This window comes from Simochromis diagramma, unplaced genomic scaffold, assembly GCF_900408965.1.
Source record: "Simochromis diagramma unplaced genomic scaffold, fSimDia1.1 OVJJ01000304.1, whole genome shotgun sequence".
In the NCBI taxonomy this organism is placed as follows: domain Eukaryota; kingdom Metazoa; phylum Chordata; class Actinopteri; order Cichliformes; family Cichlidae; genus Simochromis; species Simochromis diagramma.
This window is the reverse complement of record NW_024387030.1, coordinates 18,747,250-18,758,323: the sequence shown is the minus strand read 5'-3', so window position 1 is coordinate 18,758,323 and position 11,074 is coordinate 18,747,250. Positions and strand designations below refer to the sequence as shown.

Below are 11,074 nucleotides of genomic sequence, written 5' to 3'. Positions count from 1 at the left end.
GCTCATTGATTCACGTGGGGAGTGAAGGCTGATACAACAGAAGTGCTAATGCAGCTCAAATTGGCCTGGTCTAATGAATCAGCGTTCTTTTACATAATGTAGATAACCGGCTGCATGTGTGTTGTGTACCTGGGGAACACCTGGCATCATGATGCACTATGAGAAGTGCATCCTGGTGCCAGGTAGCTTGAACGGTGTATGAAGCAGGCGAGCTGGTGGAGGCAGTGTGACTATTTGGGCAATGTTCTACTGGGAAACCCTGGGTCCTGCCATCCATGTGGATGTTACTTTGGCACGTTATGACCTATTTAAGTGTTGTTGCAGACCATGTGGCCTCTTTTGGCAGGGTAATGTGCTCTGTCACAAAGCAAAAATGGTTCAGGAATGGTTCCAGAAGCACAAAAACGAGTTTGAGGTGTTGATTTGCCCTCCAAAATTCCCTAGATCTCAGTCCAGTCTAGACAGACAATACTGATCCATGGAGGCCACAACTTACAAGATTTAAAGGATCTGTCGCTAACATCTTGGTTTGGTGCCAGATACCACAGAACACCACAAAGGTCTAGTGTAGTCCATGCCTCGAAGTTTCAGGGCTGTTTCAGAAGCAAAAGGGGACAACACAATATTAGGCAGGTAGTCATAATGTTATGCCTGACTGATGTAAGTAAATCTGTGCTCTAGTTTTTATCTGATACCTTTTTTCTTAATGGAACTGACTTAGCACTAATTAGGAAGCACTCCATCCAGTTGTCTTGATGTGGTCGCTCCTGGACGAAGAAAAAACATGAAGCTAAAGTTGAAGAAATGTTGGTTCTTACTTCCAGGTGACACCTGCTTGATTTGTCATAGATTATCCACTGTGTGCTCTTCCTGACAGAACCCTCACTTTAATCCAGCACTAGGCGTACATTAGCTTGTAACCATCACAGGATCAGTTTGTGTGTCTGCTAAGAATCAAACCAGGAGTCTTTCACATGTAAAGCACACACATTAGCCACTCCACCAAACTGCCACACAAGGCAGGTTAGAGCAATCTGATACAACATCTACAGTGGGGCAAAAAAGTATTTAGTCAGCCACCGATTGTGCAAGTTCCCCCACTTAAAATGATGACAGAGGTCAGTAATTTGCACCAGAGGTACACTTCAACTGTGAGAGACAGAATGTGAAAAAAAAATCCATGAATCCACATGGTAGGATTTGTAAAGAATTTATTCGTAAATCAGGGTGGAAAATAAGTATTTGGTCAATAACAAAAATACAACTCAATACTTTGTAACATAACCTTTGTTGGCAATAACAGAGGTCAAACGTTTACTATAGGTCTTTACCAGGTTTGCACACACAGTAGCTGGTATTTTGGCCCATTCCTCCATGCAGATCTTCTCGAGAGCAGTGATGTTTTGGGGCTGTCGCCGAGCAACACAGACTTTCAACTCCCGCCACAGATTTTCTATGGGGTTGAGGTCTGGAGACTGGCTAGGCCACTCCAGGACTTTCAAATGCTTCTTACGGAGCCACTCCTTCGTTGCCCGGGCGGTGTGTTTTGGATCATTGTCATGTTGGAAGACCCAGCCTCGTTTCATCTTCAAAGTTCTCACTGATGGAAGGAGGTTTTGGCTCAAAATCTCACGATACATGGCCCCATTCATTCTGTCCTTAACACGGATCAGTCGTCCTGTCCCCTTGGCAGAAAAACAGCCCCATAGCATGATGTTTCCACCCCCATGCTTCACAGTAGGTATGGTGTTCTTGGGATGCAACTCAGTATTCTTCTTCCTCCAAACACGACGAGTTGAGTTTATACCAAAAAGTTCTACTTTGGTTTCATCTGACCACATGACATTCTCCCAATCCTCTGCTGTATCATCCATGTGCTCTCTGGCAAACTTCAGACGGGCCTGGACATGCACTGGCTTCAGCAGCGGAACACGTCTGGCACTGCGGGATTTGATTCCCTGCCGTTGTAGTGTGTTACTGATGGTGACCTTTGTTACTTTGGTCCCAGCTCTCTGCAGGTCATTCACCAGGTCCCCCCGTGTGGTTCTGGGATCTTTGCTCACCGTTCTCATGATCATTTTGACCCCACGGGATGAGATCTTGCGTGGAGCCCCAGATCGAGGGAGATTATCAGTGGTCTTGTATGTCTTCCATTTTCTGATGATTGCTCCCACAGTTGATTTTTTCACACCAAGCTGCTTGCCTATTGTAGATTCACTCTTCCCAGTCTGGTGCAGGTCTACAATACTTTTCCTGGTGTCCTTCAAAAGCTCTTTGGTCTTGGCCATGGCGGAGTTTGGAGTCTGACTGTTTGAGGCTGTGGACAGGTGTTTTTTATACAGATGATGAGTTCAAACAGGTGCCATTCATACAGGTAATGAGTGGGGGACAGAAAAGCTTCTTACAGAAGACGTTACAGGTCTGTGAGAGCCAGAGATTTTCCTTGTTTGAGGTGACCAAATACTTATTTTCCACCCTAATTTACGAATAAACTCTTTACAAATCCTACCATGTGAATTCATGGATTTTTTTTTCACATTCTGTCTCTCACAGTTGAAGTGTACCTCTGGTGCAAATTACTGACCTCTGTCATCATTTTAAGTGGGGGAACTTGCACAATCGGTGGCTGACTAAATACTTTTTTGCCCCACTGTATGTGTTCAGGGTTCTAACACTGGCAGCTTTCTGATGCAGCAGCACAGCGAAGTTTACTGAAACATTCTTTCAGCAGCAATCATCTGAACAGTTTCTTTGCTTCTGTGAGGGAAATCCCATCAGATTGAAAGAAAGAAAACAGCAAACTAACCATTTTAGCACTTACCTAGCACTCTCTAAAATTGGCTGAGTATAATGAGAGAGCAGAATGTCCTCTCTTATGTTGTTAGCATAATCTGCCCACGACACCACAAGACTATCTCTGCTTCCTCCTCCGCCTCCCCAGTAATGCTGGAGAGCGCTGTGAAGTGGATGAAAGATGAAATATTCATCTTCCTGAATTTATGATAGAGAACAGTGGATGGGGGCGGATGGGTAATGTTGGTAAGAGTGAAAAAGAGGAAGATGAAAGGTGTCTAAAGAACTGAGAAACATTAGACCAAGATGTCATGTGAAGTGAGGAGTGAAAGTAAACAGAGAAAAGCACAAAGTTCTCCTTTACATTCTTACTGCCAAACTCTTCATTTGAAATCTCAAGTGTAACAAATGACAGAAACTACCAAGTAAAAACAGATCAAACTTTTCTTTCTTTTAAAACAAACATTTTTCAAGAATGTCCTTGAACGAAAAAGGAACTTTTTCACAGTAAATTTTTGTTTCTACACATAATGATACCAGAAATGGTGAGGAAATGTGAATACAAATAAGACTAAAGAGACAGAACCTTTAAACTTAAATTATTGAACACTGATGACCTGTCCAGGGGGTACCCTCCCTCTCACCCTGGGGTAACTAGGATAGGCTCTGTGCGCCTCACAACCCTGATAAAGATAAGGAGGAGAGAATGGATGGATGGACTAAAGTCTTAGCATTAGTGCCATCTCCACTTTGGCTTTTGAAGTAAGAAGTGACCACATTTGAAAAAATAGGATTCTTAACTTGTCAGTCTGTATAGACACAGTAGAGGTGGGTGGATCGATCCAAATATCGATAGTATCCATACCAGTGCTGATATTGATATGGGATCGATGCTAGCAGGATAGGATTGGTAATTTGTTTCTATCCTCTAACTTGTGTCACTTTTTTTAATGAAAAAAATATACCTCAAGCATAGACTATGAGAAATGTATAGCCTATATCACATTTAAACAACAGAAGTTGACACCAGTGTTGTGGAGACCGGCACATTTACATTCCAGGTCTCCAAAAAACTGCTTTGAGTACTCAGAACAGAGAAGCGCTTTACAAGAACGAATCCGTTTAGCATTTACTCACTAAAAGTGGAGCATAGACTTCTTAAACTGACTGTTCAAGAAGTTCAAGTAACTACTCAGAAAGCTGTATTATTGTTAAACAGAAATAAAAACAAAACACATGCTTTTTTTGAAGGTACAGTTCAGCTATTTAAACTAGCTGAGGTGATGATTAGCAGAAAGCCAGCAGCTCCAACTGCCTGTGTCGACACCCACGTGATACTCGTTTAAAAGCCCCTGGGCCATGAGAGCAAACGGTGTCATCATTTTTCGTTTGTTGTGCTGTGCTTTGTCCTGCAGGTGCTGATCAGAGGCTAATTAACTGTATGAGCTACACCTGTGTGCTCGGCTATAAAAGCTCTATCATCTCTGCAGCCTCTGGTGCTGCAAGGGGAGGATCGCTTACGTGGCATCCTGAGCGGCTTTTCGTTTGTACTTGTAATATACTTCCGCCTATCAAAACAATCTTTTACACTCCTGACCTGTTGATAAATACGTCTTCTGGTAAGTTACTTGTGTTATCACAGGGCTCTATGAGGACTGACTCACTTTTGGAGTCAGCCTCAAGGAGTCATTAGAGGAACTGCAGTTTCTGGCATCTCAATATTGCCCCAGAAGTTGTCACTTTGCACAAACCCAAACCATTTTTTTTTAAAAGCAGAGGAAAAACACCATCCTGAACTAAACTGTCCCAATAAAACAACCTCCCCAAGACATGACAGCAAGGTCTTGATTGCATGACAGTAAGGTCACATCTGCTGGAGTACAGATCATTTAAATTACCTGCATATTCATAGAAGTTACTCGTCATTTGTCAGGGTTAGACTGTGGCAGCACAAATTCATGCTTTCAAAAAACTGCGAGCTGAGCTGTTTCACATTTAGCGACCTTATTAGAAAAAGAGAGGGATTCTGATGCTGATAGAGCATCGAGTTCATACTGTAACCCTGTGGACGGCAGGCAGGGGCGGAGTTCTGCTCATGAGGCAAAGGGGAAGACAAAGGAGAGACGGAGAACAGCACCTGATCCCCATTAATCGTGCCCGCAGTGTAGATTTCTCTTGGTTTGTGTCAGCAGGAGCAGCAGAGTGGAAAGAAAGGACACAGCGAGGGAGTGTTTGAGTCCAAGTCGTGACATGAAGAGTATTACACTGACCAGAGTTAACAAAGGAACACCGAATGGGTGCACTGTCTCACCGAGAGGTTCTAAAAATAACCCACCTGGTAAAGTCACTGTTCGATGACTGAGTTACACTTTAACAGTTTATCATCATCTCAAATAGTAGCTAACTTAAATTTAAGGCATTCACATTAACTTTGTCTGCATAAAAGGAGAGAAAAGTTGGTCCAAAAAAGTCCAAATTGTAAAATTTATTTAGAGTAAAAGGAGTTTTCCTTGTTGCTATTAAATTATTTTTGGTATTCTGATTAACTTGCTGCATGTTCACACCAAGAACAGACAGACTGTAGGAAATAAATCCTTAAGTCTCTGCATTACGCTGTGCTGCAAAAAGGGGGTAAAGGTTAGAAGGAGGTGGTTCTGCCACACTTTTATATATGTATGCATGTGTGATGTATTTATACCAAAGTGCATACCTATGAACTGATTCAGGAGCGTAGTTGCTCATTACAGCCGCTCATAGATTCACAGCATTTATATGGGATCCATCCAGAACAGCCAAAGTCATGTACTGCTGACCACTGAGCAGATGCACTGTAGCAGCAGGAGGCTAAGCACCTTGCTCAAGGGCACCTTGGATCTGCTGAAATCAACCTTCATATCCAGTGAACTATCAGACCAATTAAAATCTAATTTCCTCAGACTTATTTGGGTGGAACACACAAAAGTTGGAATTTTGGAAAACAAAAGGTTTTGATTTTGGATTCATTAACTGTTATCTGTGACCTTGTCCTACCACTGCAGTGCAGTAACACCAAAAACAACACCTGAAGAAATGAACTGCAACATCAAATATGTTGTAAAAGATATAATAGATGAAAGATTAAAGTCTTGGGATTCAAGTTTTTCATCAGTATTCCAGAAAGCTGGCACACGACCTCTCTCGCTTCATAAAAAATCAAAAAGAAAAGGTTTAGAGGCTGACAGGAGAACAAGCACTATTTCATGGTTTTGAAAGTATGTTCATACTTCGTTTTAATTAGGGTATCAGGCGTATAATTAAAACTGAAAAAGGATGGGAAGCTAATGTGTGTTTTGAGTTTCTTCTTCTTCTTTTTTTTAAACACTTTATGTGACTAATGGCATAATTACAATAAATGGAATTTTTACCATATCATATTTTATTTGGAATGACAATGCAATTTAATTTACTTACAAAAACTTAATGGTAGGCAGTGTTGGTCAAGTTACTTGAAAAAAGTAATCAGTAACTAATTACCGATTACTTCCCCAAAAAAGTAATCCCGTTACTTTACTGATTACTTATTTTCAAAAGTAATTAATTACTTAGTTACTTAGTTACTTTTTAAAAACACGATTTACAACCTGAAGAGGTGATAAAGCGATAGATCTTTCAGCCCAATTCTACTTTTTCTGCATAATCCATCATACAAAATGTAATCAAATGGAAAAGTCTCTTTTTAAAACTTGTTTTTATTAGTTTTAATCTTTTAACTTTATGCATCAAGCAAAAATTTAATTATATGCAACATTCTCTGACTGGAAGAAATTTGCTTAACATTTAAACTTATTTTCTGCACATTCCAGCACATAAAATTTTTTTTTTGTGTGTGTGTTTACACTCACTCTTTCAAATAGATGCAAGTAAAACACAGCAGAAAATAAATAACATCAAAGACTAGCGGTCCTGTTGCTCTATTTTCACCTGTAAAGCAGGAGTAGCGTAGGCAGAGGTTTACCCTGGTGCAGGTGTGCCGCAGCAGTCAGTGGAAGAATCCGCGAGTTTCTCAGCGCACTCGGTGCTTGCTTGGAAGTTTAGGGGGTTTTTTCGCTGTAAAAATAAGTTTTCTTCCCACGCACAACGGACGCTAATGTTTTTGTCACTTTTTATGGAATCAAACTCAAAGTAAGGTCAGTACTTCCACGCTTTAAACGCTGCACGCTCATACTCTCTCCCACACTCGATATATGATCCATTGTTGATCTGCACACAGCTGTTGTCACGAACGTTGCACTCGCTTACGTCACTGTCGTGAGACATTCTGGCAAAAAAATCACGGTTTTAGTAACGCAGTAACGCAGCGTTCCTACAGGAAAGTAACGGTAATCTAATTACCGTTTTTGCAATAGTAATCCCTTACTTTACTCGTTACCTGAAAAAAGTAATCAGTTACAAGTAACGCGTTACTGCCCATCTCTGATGGTAGGTACTAGAATAGGGAGGTAACGTGGGGTTTCTACAGGAAATAAAGACATAATTATACTGTAAATAATTTTAAGTGGCATGTAAGTAATTTACAGTAATGTGTAAATCATTTTACATACTGCATGAGTAATTCTAAATAATTTCACAACTTCACAAATTTGACAAAAAAAAAGAAGTTGTAAGTAAATTTAAGTAGTAAGTAATAAGTGTGTAAATAATTTGAAGTACTACACAATTTCTTGATAATTTTTCTTGAAAAACAAACAGCATTTCCCCATTTTACATAAATACACTGTACTTTTTGGGGCATTGGCCAAATGATGGACTAGATAAATCTTGCCTAAAATTTGACTTAGTATTAAAAGTATTAGTATTAAAAGTTACTTACAGTATAATTCTGTCAATGGAAAATTGTATTTAGTAGTCAGTATAATCTTTTAGTGATATAAGTTTGCATATGGTAGAATACTGCATGTAGTTATTTGTATTAGGAAATATTCAACCATGTATACTTAGAGGCATATAATTAATTGTGTGTGATCTCTAACAGGCTGCAAAGGCTTGGTGTGTATTCCACACTAGAATGCACACCCACATCCTGGGAGCACGAGAGAGGTCATACTTTCTCTTATTGTTTTACGGCAGGATTAACGTAGCTACGTTTGTTTTAGTTTAAGTGCTTCTCTACATATAGATGAACTGCTGGACTTCCTCACCATGTTATTTAGGGTGAGGGGGAGACTACCCTTTCCTGACCAAGGATGTACCTTTTGTGCTTTTATGACCCTTTGATCAGCAGGACACACACACACACACACACACACACACACACACACACACACACACACACACACACAAACCACTGAAGTATAAATAAAGACCAGGGCAAAGCTCAGGGCGAGTCTCTGAGACTGCCCTTGCTAGCAAGAACTCTGTGTGTTTCTCTTCTCTGAGTCTTTACTGAAGAAGTGTTTTAGAATATTTTCCCTAACATTGATTTGGTCCTTCGTAGCCGGATCAGAAAATATCAGAATTGTTATCTGTGACTCTGTTCCAAGATCCAGCACTGATTCCTGACACCGTGGGGAGCCAGCACCGAAGCCTGTGCACAGCCCTCTTGGATGAGGAGAGAGCCCCAGGACGTTAAATTCGGGTCTGGGCCGGTGTTATAATCTGGTCCACGGCGGTGGGATTCAGTCCGATGATCTGAATCACCAGTGGGACGTCAGGGGTGAGAAACACTATTTTGTTATATAAGACGGCCGCAAAAGTTTAAAAAAATGTGATAGAAAAAAAGGGTTTAAGTTCGCCAAAAGGAACCGTGTTTTGACCAGTTTTAGAGGTAGCCGAAATTATCTCGTGACAAATTAGGTTTAAGTTCGCCAAAAGGAACCGTGTTTTGACCAGTTTTAGAGGTAGCCGAAATTATCTCGTGACAAATTAGGTTTAAGTTCGCCAAAAGGAACTGTGTTTTGACCAGTTTTAGAGGTAGCCGAAATTATCTCGTGACAAATTAGTTCGCAAATGTCTATGTGTGTGTATGTGTCTGGAAGTAAGTTGATTTTACAGCACAATACGCTGCTGAACTACTTCCATTTTTTGTTTTCTTTGCTGAGGCTCACGTGCTGGTGACAAAGGAGAACGGTTGAGTTTCATCTCATAAAACTGATACCGCTTCACCGTTAGGGTGAAGTCGAAGGCCGTATCAGTAAACCACTCTGAAGTCAAGCGTGCCAGCGACGGCCCAGCAAAATCTTTGAAAATGGGTGATAAACAAGTAAAATTAACACCTGATGAGAAATGTCTAGAAAAACAGCAAGCCGGAGCACGATTAATCCAAAAGAAAGAGAGAGGAATGCATCGTGGAAGAGCAAGAGGTAGAAGAAACAAAGTAGACAGTAACTCAAAATAGGATAGCAGCTCAGGTGAAGAGAGCAGTTCAGACTAGGAAGAACATAATAATCCCTCACCCAGTGAAAATTAGAGATCACAGTAGTTTGAAGTAGTTTAAAAAAGGGTTGGAAACAGACCCGACTGAATAGATATAAATGCAAGAGGAATAAAGTAAAATAAACAAAAAGCTAAATTACAACTTAATTTTAACGCATTCAAACTAATAATAAAAAGGATAACAACCTATAAACTGGTATTAATAATGAAAGCAGATAATTCATACAAATAGAACTATGATAACTGTGATAACTGGAGTGTGCAGCGTTTCCGTGAGCAGTTTTCCTGCATCTTGACTTGTGTGTAGAGTGTTCATAACATCAGCATTATGTTTTTGTTTATTTGTTTTGTTGGGTTGAAAAATAGTTTAAACTGGTGATCATGCCTATGGATCACCATGGCACATATCATCAGCCATATAATTTATTTACGCAGATGAAAAAGTGAGTGTGAATGTGTCTGACGTCACAGTGTTTTTGTGCGCTGTGTAAAAGTAATTGCCTTTGATTGTGAGAGCGTGTGATTCTGCAGGTCACCAGCTATTGTAAAGAGGAAAAAAAAAAAGAGTGAAAAAGAGACAAAATTTACATTGTAGATGAAAAATAATCATAGGAAAAAGGTTTTGTGTTGATCAACCAAGAACAACTACAATCTCATTTTCTGCTTTTAAGAAAGGACTGTTCACAAAAACACAGAGAGAGAGAGATGTGTGTTGATTAAGCAGTGATGATAATAATGAAAGTCTCTCAGTCTGTCGTTTACAGGTGGGAACGGACCTGGATCAATTCTCCACGGGCAGCAGTCGGAAGAAAATTATAGGTAGAAATCATTAGAAAAAATTAGAAACGCCCAGCCAGAATTTTTTGGCTGAATTGTTTTGCACCTTCCCGTCCTCATCATGAACAAGCAAGCTCCAAGGAAACTAATCTCTCCCTGAAGACACCGAGTGCAGTTTCAGAAGCACGAGCATGAACATCAACAGTGGACAGGAGTCCAAGAGACAATACCAGAGTTCTGAGCAGAGAGGTCCAGCAGCGCTGTGGGCAAACGGCATCAGAAAGAGAAGAACCACCATCTAGGTTGGATGGATGGAGATGCGTTTCCAGCAAGCTGCAACCTCACTGTGTGTGAAGGACTTTTGAGAAGACTGTCTGAGTTTGACATTTGCTATGTTTGGAGTGAGATGGCAATGAAAGAGACAGTGGGACAAAGAGAGACATGGGACAAAGCTTAAAAAAACTGACTGCCATTGGACTGAAAAGTGGGAGAGAAGGATTTTCTATGGGGTTGAGGGTCTGGAGACTGGCTCAGCCACTCCAGGACTTTCAAATGCTCTTACGGAGCCACTCCTTGCGTTGCCCGGGCGGTGTGTTTTGGATCATTGTCATGTTGGAAGACCCAGCCTCGTTTCATCTTCAAAGTTTCTCACTGATGGAAGGAGGTTTTGGCTCAAATCTCACGATACATGGCCCCATCATCTGTCCTTAACACGGATCAGTCGTCCTGTCCCCTTGGCAGAAAAACAGCCCCATAGCATGATGTTTCCACCCCATGCTTCACAGTAGGTATGGTGTTCTTGGGGATGCAACTCAGTTCTTCTCCTCCAAACACGACGAGTTGAGTTTAAACCAAAAGTTCTACTTTGGTTTCATCTGACCACATGACATTCTCCCAATCCTCTGCTGTATCATCCATGTGCTCTCTGGCAAACTTCAGACCGGGCCTGGACATGCACTGGCTTCAGCAGCGGAACACGTCTGGCACTGGCGGGATTTTATCCCTGCCGTTGTAGTGTGTACTGATGGTGACCTTGTTACTTTGGTCCCGTCTCTCGCAGGTCATCACCAGGTCCCCCGTGTGGTTCTGGGAT

The 11,074-nt window shown here is 41.1% G+C and overlaps 1 long non-coding RNA gene across 1 annotated transcript; it reads left to right on the top strand.

Annotated features, from left to right (window-relative positions):
- The first annotated feature begins 8,049 nt into the window (after positions 1 to 8,049).
- LOC120739487 lies at positions 8,050 to 9,269 on the top strand. Its single transcript, XR_005697229.1, has 2 exons — positions 8,050 to 8,698; positions 8,772 to 9,269. It is a non-coding gene; the product is annotated as an uncharacterized LOC120739487 (long non-coding RNA).
- Positions 9,270 to 11,074: the final 1,805 nt, after the last annotated feature.